At 44.1% G+C, this 20,531-nt stretch overlaps 1 protein-coding gene across 2 annotated transcripts in view; it reads right to left on the bottom strand.

Moving 5' to 3' along the window:
- Positions 1-20,531, bottom strand: part of CARMIL1 (capping protein regulator and myosin 1 linker 1) — a 376,826-nt gene that overhangs the window by 183,601 nt on the left and 172,694 nt on the right. The window lies entirely within an intron of this gene.

The following is a 20,531-nucleotide window of genomic DNA, read 5'->3' as shown; positions in this document are numbered from 1 at the left end:
GGGGACATGCATATTCTAGAATACCCGATGCGTTAGAATCGGGCCACAATCTAGTATATATATATATATATATATATATATATATATATATATATATATATATATATATATATATATATATATATATATATATATATATATATCTATCTAGAGAGACAGTATATATATATATATATATATATATATATATATATATATTTTTTTTTTTTTTTTTTTTTTTTTTTACACATGGATCCCTTGTATAGCCGTATGTCGGTTTTGCAAGCCTGCGATAAAAACACGCAGTACGGCTGCCATACGGATTACATACGGAGGATGCCATGCGCAAAAACCGGTGACACACCCTGCCTACAGAGGAGCTACGGACCACTATTTTCGGGACTTTTCAGCGTATTACGGCCGTAATATACGGACCGTATTTTCATACGCTGTGTGTGACGCCGGCCTAACTAATAGTTATCACTATTTTAATGGTCGTAACCATGGATACCTAAGCTCCTGCAATGCCTGCACATGAGGAAAGAGACAGATAACCCGAAAAACTATACTACATTTCTAATTGGAGCTATTTGGTAATATTAATACGTCTACTAAAGATTGGGATAGGATCTTTTAGATAGGAATACTCCTTTAACTAAAGTCACTATCTAGCTTTACTCTAAGCACTAAACTACCGTATATATCCTCTACATTCCCTATACCAGAGCTGGGTGTGCTTGAGTTACCTTAGGCGTTACCTTTGCAGTACACACACAGCAGCATCAGTACTTATCACACTACACATTAGTTAAATTACAGTTTTCACCATAAAACGCAATAAAAACGCATGACTGTATTCACACTACGCATTTGTCTTCAGGGGAAGGAACACTATCATACCCTTACACAGCAGTGGTGGAATGGTATAGAATTCAATAGATAGATAATTAAAAAAATATGCCTGGAAATTGGAAATATTATTAAAGCCTGGTAAGTCTATCTAAAACGAGATGTACAGTGTATGCTGAAAAGTATGGATCACGCCCTTCGTGAATGTTATTTTTAAGAGTATTATTCTGAATTATTAAAATCGGGATCCTCCCAGTCAGAACTCCAATCTATTACCCAAAGCTGCACTTTAAGGCTATGTGCACACGTTGCGAATTTGGCTGCGGATCCGCAGCGGATTTGACACTGCGGATCAGCAGCAGTTTTCCGTGCAGTGTACAGTACCATGTAAACCTATGGAACACCAAATCCCCTGTGCGCATGCTGCTGGAAAATTCCACGCAGAAACGCAGCCGCTTATTTTCCGCAGAATGTCAATATAAGAATCCGCAAGTGTATAAACGAAAGTGAAATCCACACAAAATCTGCACAAAATCCGCAGAAAACCAGCAGGTAAACCGCAGGTAAATCAGCAGGTAAAACGCAGGTCATTTTAAATTCGTTTATTGATTTCAGGAAAGATCATACACATTTTGCTCGTATTCATCATTTTCCATTAATTACAGGAAATTACCATACATAGCCATGTATAAGATATTATAAAGATAATAAATTGTGCATGTTGATCATTAATGCCTTATTTTAAACTTTAACTGTAACTACATTAACTTCTAATAAAGTCTTTAATACAAACGTAGTGCCGCTTACAAAGAATATTTCTAAATACATCCCGCTCTGTTGGTAAATAATGTCTAGAGAGTCATACACCCTTTTCTTATGCGTATACTGAGTCCTTTTAACTTATACAGTGTGATAGGATGAATTCCATCTTCCCCATATCTTCTCAAATTTAGTTGGACAACCCCTATTTTGATAAAGCGTCCGCTCATACGGAATAATTGAATTTATTAAGTCAACCCATGCTCTAAGAGATGGACCAGAGCCTCCCATCCAACGCAGCGCCAACACCTTTCGTGCCATGAACAGTGACTCCCTCAGAAATATTCCTGTGTGGTGATCCCAAGCCTCCGCCTCCCATACTCCAAACAAACATACCAGTGGCTCAAGTGGAACAGGGATCGACACCAAAGATGTCAATAGTGCTGTCACTTCTCTCCAATATTGAAAAATAACAGGACACTTCCATATCATATGGATAAAATCTGCGTCACTAGAGTGACATCTCAAGCAGTCTGATGAATGAAGACGGCCCATTTTAAAAAGACGAGTCGGGGTCAAATAAGATTGATAGATTATATATAATTGGATCATCTTATTATTGATTGATGGGGAGACCTTAGTTGGAGATTCCAAGATTTCATCCCATTCTTCTCCTAGTGTATCCGGAAGAAGTCTCCCCCACTTTCCCTTAATTGAATCTGTAACAGATATTTCGCCTATGGATATTAGGTAGGTGTATAAAGAGGAAATGAGTCCCTGAGGGCCCTGTGAATTAAGAATTCCTATTAACGGCAGAGTTGAAATAGCTCGACCCGCACCCGTATTTCGTACATGTGATTGGAAGGCAGATCTTAGTTGCAGGTAGCGGAAAAATTGAGACTTCGGTATATTATGAGTATTTTGTAATTGTTCAAAAGAAACAAAAACCCCCTGGCTATGTATATCGCTCACCGTAAGGACACCACACGATATCCAAAATTCAGTAGATGGGTGGCCCAATAATCCCGGAAAGTAACCATTATTCCATAACGGCATTTCGGCTGCTATATCTACATATTGTGTCACTTTTTTAATTTGTCTCCATACTGATCGTGCCAGGCGAAGCAAAGGAAGCAAACGAGGGACAGCAATTCTCTCCATCTCTAGAAAACCCATCGGGCAATCAACTTTAGCTGAATGTAATATATGACTTTCAGAGTTGGGGAGAGACCTCCCGGGCATCCACTCACTTATCATTTTGGCCTGTCCAGCAAGGTAATACAGATAGAAGTCCGGCAAAGCCGCCCCGCCCCCCCGCTTAGGTCTCTGCAGGGTGGATAATTTAAGTTTAGGCCTAGCCTTCCCCCATATGAAGGATGTAGTAAGGGAGTTTAGGGTTGCAAAGAAAGATTTAGGTATTGAAACGGCACTATGTTGAAAACAATAGCTCAATTTTGGGAGTAAAATCATTTTGATCAGATTAATACGACCAGCCACCGATAGCGGGAGCTTATCCCAGGTAGCATATTTAAATTTAACCACGTCAATTAGTGGATATATATTGAGATGTAGATCAAGGTGACTGCGCTGAGTCATATGCATCCCGAGATACTTAAAATTGGAGACAATGGGCAATAGCGAGAGGGTTTCAAGGTTTGGCATTGGGGTATGGGAGAGAGGCATCAAAGCAGACTTATCCCAGTTTATATATAGGCCAGAAAACTTGCTAAATTTATCAATCATCGTTATTACTTTTGGTAATGTATCCTCCGTCTGGTCCATAAACACCACCATATCATCAGCATATAGACCTATAGTGTCCACCCGATCAGCAATATGTATCCCTTTAATATCTACAGAAGACCTCATCCGTATTGCCAAGGCTTCTATTGCCAAGGCAAATAAGGCTGGGGAGAGAGGGCATCCCTGGCGAGTTCCCCTATGCAAAGAAAATGGCGCAGACACAGAGCCGTTTACCACCATTCGCGCCCCCGGTTTCGCATATAGTGTACCTATCCCTCTCAGAAATTTATTCCCAAACCCATATTTCCGTAGACATGCAATTAAAAAAGACCACTCAAGGGAATCAAAAGCCTTGGCTGCGTCCAGCGAAGCCAATGCCCACTTATTGTCTGGTTCTAGTGTACTATATTGAATAACCGATTGCACCCGTCTGATATTAATAGAGGTGTTTTTCCCAGGCATAAAACCAGTTTGATCTGGGTGTATGAGATCCAATATGATCGTATTCAGTCTGGTAGCTAGAATTTTCGTAAAAATCTTATAGTCAACATTCACCAAAGAAATTGGTCTATATGATCCACAATCCAGAGGATCCTTCCCTTCCTTCCTGAGCACGACAATATTAGCATCATAAAATGTTTCAGGTACAGATTCACCCTCCCATATTCCCCTAAGTACCTTTAGCAATATAGGTGCCAATTTATCACGGTATTTCCTGTAAAATTCAATGGGGAACCCATCAGGTCCCGGGGCCTTCCCAGTAGCCATATCCGCCATTGCATGTTCTACCTCTTCCAGGGTGAATTCAGCCTCCATAAGGGCTCGTTGAGATGGGCTTAGTAAGGGGAATGTTATATCTGATAGATAATCCAAACATTCATCAATATCAAAACCACTTTTAGATTTGTATAATGAAATGTAGTAATCGTAAAAGCTCTGAAGTATTTTATCAGTAGAGGATACCAACGAGCCATCAGACGCTCGGATCTGCAATATTGTGTTGGAGGTGTTATGTTGGCGCACCAAAAAGGCCAGGAGTGTACTGGCTTGATTGCCTAGCTCAAAGTAGGACTGCCGAGTGAAAAATAGTTTGCGTTTTGACTTAGCGTCTGCATGTTGGGTATATAGTCTCTGGGAAGTAAGCCATTCAATTCTATTGCTGCTGGACTGATTAGCTATATAAGTGGCCTCTGAGTCTTTTAATCTTTGCTCTATCTCCTCATCCTCCCTCGCCGTTACCCTCTTGATGTAGGAAATAGTTGAGGACAAGCACCCTCTCAGGTATGCCTTCAGGGTATCCCAAAATAGACCAGAGTTTTGGAGTTCCGAATGTGTTAGAGTAAAATCATTCAACTGATCAACCGTCCTATCACTAGAGTCTATCAATTTCAACCAGAAGGGATTCAGTTTCCAGAACCCACCACTATTATCGGATTTCTCATATTTAAGTTTAAGAATAATTGGACTATGGTCTGAGATCCCCCGATTACCATGTTCAATGCTATCCACCCGTAATGCCAACTCACCCGACCCAAATATATAGTCTATTCTAGATAGAGATTGTCTAGTTGACGAGTGGCAGGTGTACCCTCTAACTTCCGGATGATTTATTCTCCATAAATCTAACCACCCGCTCCCGTTCATAAACAATGCTAATTGAGAGGGTTGTTGAGGTAAAGCGTCCCCTGGTGTTACGTCATCCAGTCTCAATCTATCCATGGATTGATTCATAACTAAGTTAAAGTCCCCCATACAAATAACTTTGGCTTCCGGATATTTTAAGGAAAAGCCTAGAGCCATACGGAGGATTGACACATTGGCAGGAGGAGGATTATAGATGCACAATAACACATACTCTCGTGAATTAATAAATGCATGCACAAAAACGAAGCGGCCCTCTGGATCACGTCTCGCCTCCCTGGCCTCCCACCTGACCTCCTTGTGTATCAGTAGAGAAACCCCTCTAGAGTAGCTAGTGTGGAATGTGTGCAAGGACCATTGTACCCACGGTTTCTGCATACATCGAACTGTGTCCCTTGTTAAATGTGTCTCTATTAGTGCCACAACATGAGGGTGATATTTTTTTATCTGCGAGAATACCTTAATTTTCTTTCGTGGGGTCTTTATACCTCGTATGTTCCAGGTCATACATATAATTTCAGCCCCCATGTTCACTCTTAAAGGGAAAGTGAATGCATATCATTACTATTCGGGTGTAGTTCAGCGGCATCGCACAGAGCAAAGAGTCAGCATTAGCGGCAACCATACCTAGTAAACAATCTAATCTAATACATAAAACCAAACTGAACAAAACTTGAACAATAGGGGAGTATATTTCCATACTCCCACAGTCAAATTGAAAAAGGGATACCCTCACTGGATTCAGTGTCCGGTATTGTTGACATTCCCTGCACCCAAACAAAGAGCTCTATCTATACTGCCATTAGTCAGGGAGTCCAGGTTAGGAGTTTTCCGCATTTGACCCCACACGGGACCGCAGCCACTCGATCGCCTCCGCTGGGTCTGTGAAAAATAAGGAGGAGCCCTTATAAACAATACGGAGCCGGGCCGGATAAAGCATAGAGTAGACGATGTTCCTCTCTCTAAGTTGCTTCTTGACATCCATAAATCGTGCCCGCTGCTTTTGAAGCTCCATGGAAAAATCTGGAAAGATCGAAATGGTAGCATTATCGAATTTAATGAGGCCCTTCTGTCGCGCCAAGCGGAGGATGGCGTCTCTGTCTCTACAATTAAGGAGACGCGCCAGAAAGGGTCGCGGAGGGGCTCCAGGAGGGAGAGGTCTCGTCGGGACCCTGTGGGCCCTCTCCACCGAAAATGTCGAGGAGAATCCATCTCCCAATGTAGACTTAAGCCATTCCTCCAGAAATTGCTCAGGCTGTTGGCCCTCTGACCGCTCCGGGAGACCTATGATACGGATATTATTGCGGCGCAGTCTATTTTCTAAGTCGTCTGCCTTTTGCTTCCAGGCATTCACGGATCCAGCAGCTTTATTCAGTTTAGCTTCCATAGGGGTGATAGTGTCCTCTATATGAGACACCCTCGTTTCAACCTCTGAGATGCGCCCTCTCATAGCCTGCATGTCATGTCTCAGGCGCCCCACCTCGGTATGTACATCCTCTATTTTCTCCGTGAGAGATGATCTAGTGAGAGATATAGCTTGCATCAACTGCTCTGATGCCTGTTTAAGAGTCAGTTCATCCTCTCCTCTCTCCTCATTACCATCAGAGGGGCGACCTTTACGCTGAGATGGTGCGGGGTTATTTCTAAGACTGCGCACATTATCAGGGGGTTCATCCTTGGCATATTTTTTTAATTTTTCAGCAGCTGCAGCTCCTCTAGGGTGCTGCATGGTGAGTGTTTACAAGAAGATTATGCAAAGCGACCTCAGGTGCAATTATGGGGAAGCTCAAAGTCACTTGTAGCACGCAGGCCGTGTAATTTCACAGTTACCCCCGGGGAAGCAGCTAAAAAGGGGTTAATCCCTGTAGTATTATGTCACTGGTAGGGAAAATGTCCACCCGACAGGGGGGCACAGGTCCCGCTTTTTCAGGGCACACACTGTACCACCCCTACTTCTTCAGGCGCCCATTCACCGCCCAGCGCCGCTGATGTGGTTAAAAGCGCAACTCCCTATCTGCCAGGGTGTGCGCTATATTAATGGCCGCTGCCCCAGGCACTTTCCAGCACCTATCAGTCCTCACCGCTCCTGCCTGCAAGCTTCCCGCCTCTCTCTCCAGCACCATCCACCGCCGTTACTTCTGAGGTGAGAGGAACCCAACAGAGAGCAGCGCTGTGATTCATGCGCCCTCCCTGCTCACACATGTAGGTGTCCCGCCGCTCTCACCAGCGCGGTCAGCCGCCGCCGCCTCCGGGATAACAGGGGGGTTCAGCTCCAGTAGTTGGCAGCACCGCGTCCTGTGCTCCCTGGCGCGTGCTCAGAAAATGGCCGCCGTCACCTGCGGGGATCTCCTGCCCGCTCCGGTTCCCGCGGCTCCCGACTCCACGGAGCTCTGCAGCGGTCTCCCAGAAGATCCAGGGGACTCTCTGGTATGTAGGGCTCAGGTTTGGGTTGGTACCGCTAGGTCCCGCTCAGTATTTATGGCAGATATGCCTCAGGATGTACGGAGCTCTCCTAAGATGCTTCCGTCTTCTTCGGCTACATAGCCACGCCCCAACGCAGGTCATTTTAACTGCGGAATCTGCGTGGAAAAATCCGCAATGGAATCTGCAACATGTGCACATTCAGAATGTTATCAATGACTTATTGCTAAGATAGGTCATAAATATCAAAACTGTGGGGGTCTGACACCCAGCATGGTCACTGACCAGCTGTTACAAGATCTAGCAGCAGTAGGATGTAAACACATGGATTGAATCTGCACTATGCAACCCAATGAGTAGTTGTCACTCCCAGGTACTGCAGAGCAGTCTCCCACTGATCTGATATTGATGGCGTATACTGCAGATAGGTCATCAATATACTGTGACAAGAAACCCTTTTAATTCTGTAGGCAGTATGGTAGTTTGTGCGTTACATAGACAACAATGTTGTCCATGTAAAACAGCGATCTAAACTTTATGGGTGGAGGAGGTAATGTGAACCACATTTTTTGTTGTAGACTGCAGTCTAGAACAAATAATAATACTGAAGTTATGCTGCGAGACCCCAACTAGACATACAGAATACTGTTATACTAGGTTGTTCAGCCTGTTATGGGGGATTCATATTCCAAGACCAGACTGCTGTGATCATTGGAGGCTATCCAGAGTGCACAGATGTACAATATGATACACCCTACAGATGCAGACTAAATGTTAAAGCGAACAATGTACGGTAACTTGTCCTGAATGTCATTTTTTACCTGGTGTAAATGCCGCTGTTCTCATGAATCTTTGTCCCTGCCCCTCTCCATTCCAGAAATACAGCCCTCTCTAACCTGTTTGGAAAACTAGTCTTTTTTGCAAAGTTGGTCCTCACTAGAGATGGGTGGACCCCTGGCTCTTTGGGTCTGGCAGTTTCCACCAAGCAGTTAAAAAAAAAAAAAAAAAAAAGCTTTGGCTTGGGTACCAGAACATTACCCATACCCCATTTGCTTGAATGGGGGTCTGAACATCCAGTGTTTGCCACGCTGTTATGTGGATGACAGAGTGGCAAACATGGCTTCTGATAGGGTGTAAAATCATTACCCTCGGTCAGACAGTCGCAGGTAGTGACAGAAGTTAAATAGGTGAAAGGTGAAGGTTTCCCAGCAGCAGACTTCTGAGGCAGACAGAGAAAGGAGACAGTTGGTGACTGGTCCAGCCCCAAGAGGGAGGAATATGGGCCAGAAAAAGGCAACAACTTCCTGGTTTAGGCCTCTTTCACACTTCCGTCATTTAGCTCCCGTCGAAATTCTCTCTCTCTCTCGCTCTAGAATTTTATACATTGAAATTCAGGCAGCGCCTAATTCGATGCATCCGTCGGGAAACTGGATGCGTTACATCCGTTTTTCACTATTTTTAAGACATCCGTCGATACATCGCATGGACGCATTCTGACGGCTCCTACCGACGGAAGTGTGAAAGAAGCCTTAGTCAGTGAGTGAGGAGAGTTCGTTGGTGGCAGTTGCTAGGGCTACTTCAGGGTGCAGTTGGTAAAAGCATGGCATGGGCAAAGACATACTGGCAGTATAAAGTGGCACAAACCTCCCTACGGACATTCCTGCAACGTTCAGATCCTAAGGCTCGAGTCTAAAGCAATGGAAAGTACGGACAACCCTTCTGCACAGTGAAAGATAGGTGCGAAACCATGTGAGCGAAATGTTGCCAATCTTGGGCATACTGCAGCACCAAATTTGAAAACCCTGGGGCTGACAGGAGGATCAAGCGTAGGGGTAATCCGTGCTGAACGTGAGAACAGGAGTGAGATGTTCTGTGTGAAGGAAGCAAGTGACCAAAGGGTACTATGCCTGTTACTGCGTGTTAAAGATGGCTGAACTTGAATTAAGCAAAGATGAACTTGCTAAAACGAAACGGGTGTCCCGGTTGAATACATGGCTGTTCCTGGATCGTGGAGAAAGCAGCACCAAAATGTGAGTGAACTGCACTGCACTTACAGCACATGGGAACTGTGACAGTTTATTTGTGGGGTGCAAGGGTGTGGGAGAACAACAGCCCTTGCTCATGACTACCGCCCTGCACAGCTTATAACTGAAAATCACAATGATTTATTTTGTTTTCCAATGTGTCTGTAAAAAATATTGTCTGTCCATAATTTGACAATTTATCCAAAAAAAAGTCACTTTGGTTGAAGTGTGTCAAGTGGGTTCAGGAGCCGAGACTGTTCCACACATGGCAAATGCTGACTAAATTAAATAGCCAGCAACTGTATGTAATCAATTGTGATTGAAGCTGAAGTACAGCCATAGTTTTAGCCAATTAAGCGCCACTGCCAATATCTTGAATGAGACGTGCAGTGTTACCCTTGCATCTGAAGACGTTGTAGTAGAGTGGCTCATTCGGCTGCACATGGAGGTAGACATGGGTACACTGTGGCTTTAAGAACTTCCTTGGGTTTATTGTAGGCAGCATAAACCTATGTGTGGAAAAGAAATTACAGCCCTCTGGGCAAAACAGAAAAACACAACAAAATGGTGGCAGAACAAACACAGTCCTTCTGTGAGCGGGGTTCTTCCCACTCATGGCTGCCAGAATACGCTCTCCTGCAGTGCTCCTATTCCAGGCCGAACACACTGAACACTGAAAGCTCTTTCCTTCAGCCATTTAAGCCCTGACCATGTGACTCCTCAACCACGTGACTGATCACATGAGTGACCTCACCCAGGTCCTGTCAGCACACAGTGGTCTTAAATTTGTAGGGGGAGATATGGGGGACACTCTCCCATCCACTCTATGAATGTCCCTCTAAAAACCAGCCCATAACATATCTTAACCCTCACAACACTTACAGTGCTGGAGGAAATAAAATCTGGCTTTTAGATCACTGATGCCATTAGGCGAAGTGAAACATGTCTCCCCGCTATTACTTTACCAGTGACTCTGTCACAGCGTGCTGAAGGCCCCCTATGTTGGAACTCCAATGAGTATAAGCCTCATACTGAGCTTCAATAGAGACCGGGACGGGATTTTCACTATATATAGAAATACTGTTGGACTGCAGTGTATAGTATAAATGATCAGACAATCGCACATTCAAATCCCTTGTGGGGAAGGAAAAATAAAAGTAAAACAAATCATGGAAAAAAGTTTTGAAATATATGAAAAAAAAACCAAACAAACAAAAAACTGAAAATATTAAAATATAAAAAGCTAGAATCACCTCATTTCTACCTCTTTAAAATAAAGGAATTTAAAAAAAAATAAACAAACATATCTGGTATCACAATGTCCAGAAACGTCAGATCTATCAAAATATAGTGTTTGCATAGTAAACACTGTACAGAGAAAAAAAAGCTGAAAGTAGCAAGCAACACATTATCGATCCTAGGATGGTATTAATTAAAGTCGGTTTGCCACGCACAAAAAAACCCTAACGTACCGCCATCAAAGAAAAAAATAAAGTTATATCCTCTGCTAGGTTGTTGTACAGATGCAGACTAGTTTTTAATTCGAATCTACCCAGTAAAATGTTTTGCAGGGAAAAAAAAATGTGCCGAACCGCAACAGAAATGTGTTATCGAAAAGTTATCCGATACATGCTGCACAGGCAGCATGTATCAGACATTGACTGTGTGATTTCAGCCTGGTAGGTTTGACTCTGAAATGCTGTGGTGTTTCAAAAGAAAAACTGATTTTTAACAACTGCCGAGGACAGAGACTAGAGCACCCCTCTTTATGTAACCGGTCTCTCCTTGAATGTGTGAATAAGGAGAGACCTGTCAGTCCAGGGGAGCAGGCGGGGAGAAGCCTGGCTGCAGAGGTTCAGAGTAAAATGATATACAGCCAAGGGCCTGATACATGTATCAATTGTCAGGTTGCCTATAAAGGGTAATCATCATTTTAATTTTGTCATAAATAAACTGCACACACTAAAATTGAAAAGAAAAGATTTGTAACATATCTTGACAGAGAAATCTACTTATTTCTCTTCCTGGACTGATCTTTCATGATGTAAGCTCTGTATTCAGTGGCAAAATGTGTCTTCAGTGAACACAGATTTTCCCATTTCTGAGATTAGAGATGGCAGTTGTTGCCCATAAAAGTCTATGGAGAGAGGAGGTAGAGGGACGAGCTGGAGGCAGACACAAACATGCAAGTTCAGCTGAAACAAGTTACTCATAAAATAAACAAATTGACATCCTTGGAACCAACTCAAACCTCCCTTTTCCAGAATCCCAGATGTTCGTTTTACTAAATAAATTTACACCAGGACTACTGTAATTTATTTGCAAAATCAAAGATAAATTGGCACACAATAACTTGCAATTTCTATAATGTGCCATATTTTGTTAAATTCATGAATCGTATTTTTCTATTAGCCATCATTGTGGTCTACACAAATAAGTCAATTATAAAATATAGCCCAATCCCATCTGCTCCTATTTTAGAACAGCTGACAAAATGTAGGCAAGTGTATTATGACTAAACACAGGAAAGCTGCTTCTGGAAATCACTGGTTGCCTTTTTGTCAAGTACCATGCTTAAATTAATTTTATATGATTAACATAAATATAACGCCATTGATTTGTGCCCATTAAAGGCCCATTTAGGAGATCGTATTTGCAGTTATTTTACTATTAGCTCTATCTAACCTATTTCTCATGGGGTCACTGTACTCTCACTTGAAAACGTATAAAAACAAATTACATAAAAGTTTACTTTTTATGTTTTAGGTCTTTACAGATTTGGTGGGTGTCCAGATCCCAGCGACATGAATCGATTGTTCAAAAACACCAAAGTTACTTACCGGTAGCAACCCATGACAGCACACCTGGGAGAAGGATCTGTACAGCCAGGACAGGAAATATACTGAAATAAAAGGGCGGTATCTCTCCCCCACTTCAATTGGGTTACAGAGCAGGAGAGGACCTCTGGTTAATTTACACACATAACCAACACCACATTATAAAAAAAACACCCAACCTGTAGTGCACACCCAAAAGGTGAGAAGGGGGGGAATATATGGGTGCGGTCTCTGGAAAATATGCTACCAGTAAGTAACTTGAGGGATTTTTGGATAAATAAAACACCTTATGGAGGGACCACTGCTTTAGAAATAGCTAGAAGAGCATAACCCAATAGAATAAAACATAACTTTTACTAATAATATTAAAAGGTGGACAAAACAATACAAAAAAAATAAATAAGTGCTCACGCCGCAAACTGTGCTCAGATAAAAAATGGTTAGATCTCACCAATCATGGACGAAGGGTCCCCATATAAATGGTAGAGATCCCTCTGGGGTTCCAGTAGTTGTGGGATACAGAAATGGGGAGGGGGCGGGGAACCTGTTTCCTTAACCCCTGTCGTGCCCCAGTAATAGCTCCTGTCCTTACAAGGACAGGCCCAAATCAGTCCCACTACGGACACCCTCCAAAAAGTGTTAGATGTAGTAGTAGATAGCGTCTCCCAACGCGAATCTTCGTGATTGAAGAAGAAACATCAGGGGAGTATTTCATGGCCAACCGGCCCAAGTACAGCTAACAAGTCCGTAAAAGACAATTCAAAGTCCAAATGAGCGTAGCCCATACTCAGTGGCTGTATGGCTTACAGATGGTATTCAAGCAAATACAGGCAGACCTGTGTGCTGTCTGCCGGCAAGAGAAAAGTGAGACTCCCCTGATGAATCTTCGTGATTGAAGAAGAAACGCGTTGGGAGACGCTATCTACTACTACATCTAACACTTTTTGGAGGGTGTCCGTAGTGGGACTGATTTGGGCCTGTCCTTGTAAGGACAGGAGCTATTACTGGGGCACGACAAGGGTTAAGGAAACAGGTTCCCCGCCCCCTCCCCATTTCTGTATCCCACAACTACTGGAACCCCAGAGGGATCTCTACCATTTATATGGGGACCCTTCGTCCATGATTGGTGAGATCTAACCATTTTTTATCTGAGCACAGTTTGCGGCGTGAGCACTTATTTATTTTTTTTGTAATGTTTTGTCCACCTTTTAATATTATTAGTAAAAGTTATGTTTTATTCTATTGGGTTATGCTCTTCTAGCTATTTCTACTGTCTACCCTAAGAGTTGTGCAGCAGTCTGGTGTTTTCCAGCTGTAGCTGTCCTAGTAGGGACCACTGCTTGCAGCACCCTACTACCAAAGGTCAAGTCAGCAGAGGAGGACAGATTCAGTCTGTAGTGCTTAAAGAAAGTAGATGGTGAGGACCAGGTAGCGACCTTACAGATCTGATCAACTGATACCACTGCCTTTCCTGCCCAGGAGGTAGCCACAGCTCTGGTGGAGTGAACCTTGATGCCTTCAGGAACAGGAGCACCACTCAGTGTAAGATAAACTAATGGCCTCTGACCCATCTGGCAATGGTACTCGGATACCCTATGCCCCTTTCTGCTACCCTGAAAGGCTACAAATAAGGACTGGGCTTTCCTCCACTGACTAGCCATGGACATATACTCCAATGTGGACCTCCACATATAAGATATATAATTTTTCTTCCCCCTGGATTTTTAGGGTTATTACGAAAGGAGGGAAGTAATCTCTTGGTTCCTATGAAATTTAAGAACCATTTTGGGGCGATATGTCGGGTCTGGACTTAAAACAACTCTGTCATACACCCGTTTGTAGCGGGGACATATGGACATGGCATGACCTGCGGGCTGATGATAGGGCCACTACCAAAACAGTTTTAAGTGTGAGGAACTTCGCAGATAAATCCGGTAAGGGCTCAAATGGGTCTCTAGTTAACATATCTGAAACTAGGTTCAGGTCGAATGGAGGAATTTTTGGGACTATAAACCGTCTGGATCTACTACAGGATCTTATCATCCAAGACACCCATTTATTTGCTGCTAGGTTGCAAAAATACAAGGCACCCAGGGCCAGAACCTGCATCTTGAAGAGTGTTAGTTGCTAACCCTAGCTCCAACACCTACTGCAAAACTCTAGAATGGACCCAACCGGGGTCCCATCCCCTAAGGGCTGCCCTAAAAAATCCAGGAATCTTTTCCATCTTATACCATAGATCCTTGATATAATCGGTTTCCTACTTTTCAACAAAGTGGAGACTAGCCCTGGTGAGAGCCCCTGCCGGCTCAGTAATGCCCTCTCATATTCCATGCTGCTAGATGGAAGCCATTCACGAGAGAGGCATACTGGCCCCTGGGTAAGAAGGTTCAGAATCTCTGGTAGAATCCATGGATCGGACACGGACATTAGCCTTAGAAGGGAAAATCATGGTCTCTTCGGCCAGAATGGAGCAATGAGAATAACCCTTGCCTGATCCTCCCTGATCTTCCTCATGACTGTTGGAATCATCTGTATTGGAGGAAATGCATAGGCCATCCTGAGCCTCCAGGGAATCTGAAGAGCATCCACTGCGAATGGTTTCTCCCTTGGGCTTAACGAACTGAAGTTCTTCACTTTCCTGTTGTGTAAGTTGGCAAGCAATCTATGTCTGGACGCCCCCACTATCTGCTAGAAAACTTGGGAATTTTGAGACTATTCTCCCTGTCTTAATTTCTCGCGACTCAAGAAGTCTGCCTTTGTGTTGTCTATTCCCCTGTTGTGAAGTGCCGTAAGCTGGAGCTGGAGTAGGCTGTCTGCTGCCATCATTCGATTATGGGACCTTGTTCCCCCCTGGTGGTTGATATAAGCCACAACTGCTCCAATTGTCTGACATGACTCGGACATGGCGACCCCAGAGGAAGGGGAAAAAGTGTCTAATGGCTCTTTCCACAGCACACAGCTCTTTAAAGTTTGAACCCTGGCCCCTCACTAGAGGAGACCAGGTCCCCTGAACTATGAGACTTTAGATGTGCCCCCCCCCCATCCAGTATTGCTCGCATCTGTCATGATAACATCCTCCATTGGTCTTATCCACAGGACCCCTGACGACAAATGTTTTCTTACTGTCCACCAAGACAGAGAATCCCTTATTTCCCAAAAAAGATGCAACTTTCCCTCTAAATTCCCTTTTAAATGACTTCTGTGCAGACAAGACCTCCCACTGTAGCTGCCTTAGGTGAAGTTGTGCCCATCTTAATGCAGGGAGACAAGATATTAGGGATCCTAGCAAGGACATTGCTTTTCTTAATGTCTTTCTTGGCTGATCTATCGCTGACAGCACCAGGGCCATTATTTTGGCTATTTTGTCCTCTGGTAGGAGACAGATCTGGTGCTCGCAGTCCAAAACCAACCCCAGGAAGGACTGTATCCTCTCTGGTTTTAATCTCGATTTCATTTACCATTCAGCCCAGCTTTTCTAGGACCACCGTTACCTCCCTCAGCTGTTCTGCACAGTGATCTTCTGACCTTCCGACTATAAGGAATCATCCAGGTACAGGATGATAACGGTGTTTCGAGAATGAAGGTAGGCCATCTCCTCCGATATTATCATGGTAAATACTCTTGGAGCTATTGACACAGTCCAAATGGAAGGGCTGTATACTGCCGACTTCTTCCACTCTATCTATGAGTGCTCGTATCCTGGAATTAACAGGAAACGTGCGCTTCTTCCTTTCCTCTAGACCCCCAAACATTATATCCTCTAGGGATTTAGATGCTTTCTCCTCCTTCAGGCCCATTGTTGACCTGACTGCCCTAACCAACCTATCCGTATCCTCAGATGAAAAGTAAGGTGGGCCACCTATATCACTGTCCGAGGAGGAGGACGGGGATTCACTATTTTACCCTCCAACAGACTGGAGAATCTTCAGATTCCGTATTGATATCCTGAGCTCTTTTGTTAACCTATTTTAACAAGGTCTTTAGGGAACCTTGCACCTCAGCCCTGATCATGGACCTAAGGATCGTGGCAAAGTTAGGGGTCTTATCCCGTATAGTTTTTTGGATGCAGTCAGAGCAGAGACTTTTCTGCCAATGAACTGCCAGGGAGGTCTGTTATGGCCGGCAATCAGGCAACACAGCGTGCAGTAATCAGCGCACATACAGAGATCTGGCAATAACCAAAAACAATAGGACGAGCTCTGAGACGTGGAATCTCTGTAGACTGCAGTACCTGAACTATCCTCACACAACTGTAAGCAGCAGTGGATTGCGCCTATCAACTACCTATGCAACTCGGCACTGCCTGAGGAGCTGACTAGCCTGAAGATAGAAATACAAGCCTGACTTACCTCAGAGAAATACCCCAAAGGAATAGGCAGCCCCCCACATATAATGACTGTTAGCAAGATGAAAAGACAAACGTAGGAATTAAATAGATTCAGCAAAGTGAGGCCCGATATTCTAGACAGAGCGAGGATAGCAAAGAGAACTATGCAGTCTACAAAAAACCCTAAAACGAAAACCACGCAAAGGGGCAAAAAGACCCACCGTGCCGAACTAACAGCACGGCGGTGCACCCCTTTGCTTCTCAGAGCTTCCAGCAAAAGTTAATAGCAAGCTGGACAGAAAAAACAGAAAACAAACTAGAAGCACTTATCTAGCAGAGCAGCAGGCCCAAGGAAAGATGCAGTAGCTCAGATCCAACACTGGAACATTGACAAGGAGCAAGGAAGACAGACTCAGGTGGAGCTAAATAGCAAGGCAGCCAACGAGCTCACCAAAACACCTGAGGGAGGAAGCCCAGAGACTGCAATACCACTTGTGACCACAGAAGTGAACTCAGCCACAGAATTCACAACAGAGGTCCTACAAAGGGCACATTCTTTGTTCTGCTTTTTGGATCTAGCCTTCCTAGGCCCCTAGGGATTTAAGCAAGAAATGGCCCTTATTAAAAAAAAAAAAAGCGACATTCTCATAGATCACTCACCACCAGCTGTAATACGGAATTCAGATGCTGATTAGGGGTATGTACAACGTCCCTCTTGGATAAGGAGGAGTCCTGTAACCTCTGACCGGGATGGCTGCCACTCCTGCCACTTGAGCGGCTGCTCCTCTTAGTGCGTCCAAGCTGGTGACCAGGCAGCTGCTGCTGCCCTCTCAGATCCTCCATGATGGGGAGCTTTGGACACAAGTGCCTCTTCTTCCCCCATTTTATAAGGGATCCACTGAGCTTCCCGCCTCCTCCGGTCCCGAAACTATCTTCCTTCCCCCTCATGCCCTTGGAAGCCAGGCTCATTACGTAGCTGTGGCCGGAAGACAGAGGAGGGAGAGCGGTGCAGTGGATGCAGAAGAGCCGACACCGCCCGCATCTATGACGCCCATGCCTGCATCGTACGCCAAGGCCTCCTGGATGGCACTTCCAGCACCTGAAGGCTGGCATAGAGGCATGCACCTGTTCTTCCAGTGCCGGGACAGGAGTGGGTAAGTAGGCATAAAAATAACAAAATCTTCAATTACCCTGAGTTTCAGCACGAGTGTTCCATTCAGGACAGAAAACCCAACTGAAGCAGGGGAGAGGTACCGCCCTTTTATTTCAGTAGGTTTCCTGTCCTGGCAGGGCGGATCCCTCTTTCAGGTATGCTGTCATGGGTGAAGGGAAAAAAACTCTTAGAAGTCAGCAGCTTAGAAGACAGGAGCACAGAGGAAGCAGAACAGATTTATTAAGTCTTCGACTTTCTACTGCACCTATACTTCACTCTCAGGCAGGAGGAGCTGTGTGATTGTCACCTGAACTGTGTACTTCTAACATGTCTTGAGCAATTGTTGGGGGTCTCACTGCCAAGACCCCCACCGATCTTCGAATTTAATGGCCAAAACTACCGCATCCATACTCCACTCTCAGGGAGGAGCTGTGTGTTTGTCACCTTAACTGTACACTTCTAAGAGGTCTTTTGAGAAATTGTTGGGGTTCTAAATACCAACTTCCCAATCAATCTCCTGAGAATTTAATGGTTTAAAACATATAAAAAAATGTTTAAAACTTTACTCTTCAAGATGGCTATACAAGTTAGATTATGTGGTCAAAGTGGCAATTTTGGCTAGTCCATCTCGTTTGTTTGGGGACCTTCGGAATATTTCCTCATCAGATGAATATAGACAGATAGAACATATTAAGACTCAACCACGGTTACTTTTTTCCGAAGGGAAAATAAGCTGCTGTCAGGTGTCTGGTAGCGGAGGTAGACCCAACACAGGAGACATTTATTTGCAGACCATTGGCAGATCTAACTAAATTCGGTGAGATCTGCTGAAAATCAACTGTGTCTATTAATATAAGAAAACTAGATCATATGACCATTGCTCAATAGACTTAAAACAGAACTGTACTTTCAATAAACTTTGCATAAATCAATCATGCAGGCAATTATAAGAAACTTTTCAATGTATCTTATCGGAGAAATCAGCTTCCTTCTCCTTCAGACATTTCTTCCACTTCTCCAGCCTCATGAACTTGTCATCCACTGTGAAAATGCAGTTCAAGTTCATCTCTCTCAAAAATAAATTTTTGTGCCAGGATTGGCATAAGGTCACCCAAAAGCAATGTGAAAGACTCGTGGAAAGCATGCCAAGATGCATGAAAGCGGTGATTAAAAATCATGGTTATTCCACAAAATATTAATTTCTGAACTGTTCCCGACTTAAAACATTAGTACTGTTGTTTCTAAATGATTACGAACTTGTTTTTTTTTTTTTTTGCATTATTTGAGGTCTGCAAGCAATGCATTTTTTTGCTATTTTGACCATTTCGTCGTTTTGACGATGTGGAGAAAAAAAGAAATTGCAACCAGCTGCGTCCTACGCTGGTCGCCGCATCATCAAAACGACGCATGCGGAAGCATCCGCAGACAGCCGCACGACCTGCGTTAATGTTAAAGATAGGTACGCAGGCCGCATGAAGCAGGCAGAGCTAGCAGTGGAGGTGCGGCCGAGGGCGCTTCATGGAGGAAGTCCGCAGCCCTCCGCAGCTCCCCAAAACGCTAATGTGAAACCGGCCTAATAGATGCGCATTTTCTGGGCTGCTGCAGGCTGCTTTTTTAAGGGTCGGGGGAACCATATCCTTGGCCCCTTACCAGCCTGAGAATAGCAGCCTGCACCTGTGAGTTTTGCCAGGTTGGTTGTAAAATATAGGGGGGACCCCACGTCGGTTTTTTCTTTCATTCATTGTCCTCTGCTCGTGCTGCTGCCTGCCGAGCAGGGGAGAACGGATGACAGCCGGCTTCAGCACCACAAGCAGGGGAACAAAGCTTACTGTAGCGCTGCTTCCCGGCGGGCGTCCGTGTGGTGCTGATGTGGCACACGGTTGCCACACGGATGTATCACACGGACACAGATATCTCCGGTACCGTGACTATTTAAACCAAGCACATGCTAACTCTGTCCTTTTCTTGATTGACAGGTTTGGCTTTGCTGGAGCTAGAAAAGGGTGTAGATAGAAAACAAGTACACAAGTAGGTGGGAAGGTGCACTGCACTATTTGGTCATGCCAAGAATGAACCGACTATCTGTGCTTCATTTGAACACTCAATTTGTGCTGATAAGACTATCTTTAATTGCCATGTAGCAAATTTCAACAAAGGTGAAACCATCTGCCCGTGAATCAACATTAAGACAAGGGTTAAATGGAATCTGTTAGCACAGAATGACTGTTCAAACCAATTGCAGGCACTAGGTGCACTCTTGGTGTGGCCACACATTTAATTGCATCTTGCCACCTACTTGTTTTCTTGCCATTTTTTGCCTTTCTTTGGTTCTATAAAACCAGATTCAAAGAACAGGCAGGGATGGGAGGCGTGGAGATAGAGGGAGAACAAGTTGGTGGGAAGGTGGACTTACATTTTTGGCCACACCAAGGTTGCAGCAAGCGCCTGTACTTGGTTGGGAGAGTCATTTTGTGCTGACCGTCATTCTTCTTAGCATAAACTCCATCCTTGATATAGCAAACCTGTCACCAATTACAATGCTACTCTGTAACCAATAGCCGTGTGATATATCTTTGTGTACAATGTATTCGTTCACAGATTTATGCATTACAATTACTGTTTACTTTTGGAATTTGAGGTTTCAAAGTCCCTCAACTGCTTCTAAAAAAACAATCCCTTACAATGCAATAAATATGAAAAAAATACTATGCGACTAGCTGCAACGACTCTGATTAACAAAATCTTATTCCATACAGAAAATCAGGGTAATAGAGCGCTGTCCTATGAAAAGGAAC

This window comes from Ranitomeya imitator, chromosome 6 (assembly GCF_032444005.1).
Source record: "Ranitomeya imitator isolate aRanImi1 chromosome 6, aRanImi1.pri, whole genome shotgun sequence".
Taxonomy (NCBI): Eukaryota; Metazoa; Chordata; class Amphibia; order Anura; family Dendrobatidae; genus Ranitomeya; species Ranitomeya imitator.
Note: the sequence above shows the minus strand (reverse complement) of the source record. Positions and strands in the feature narration are given on the sequence as shown.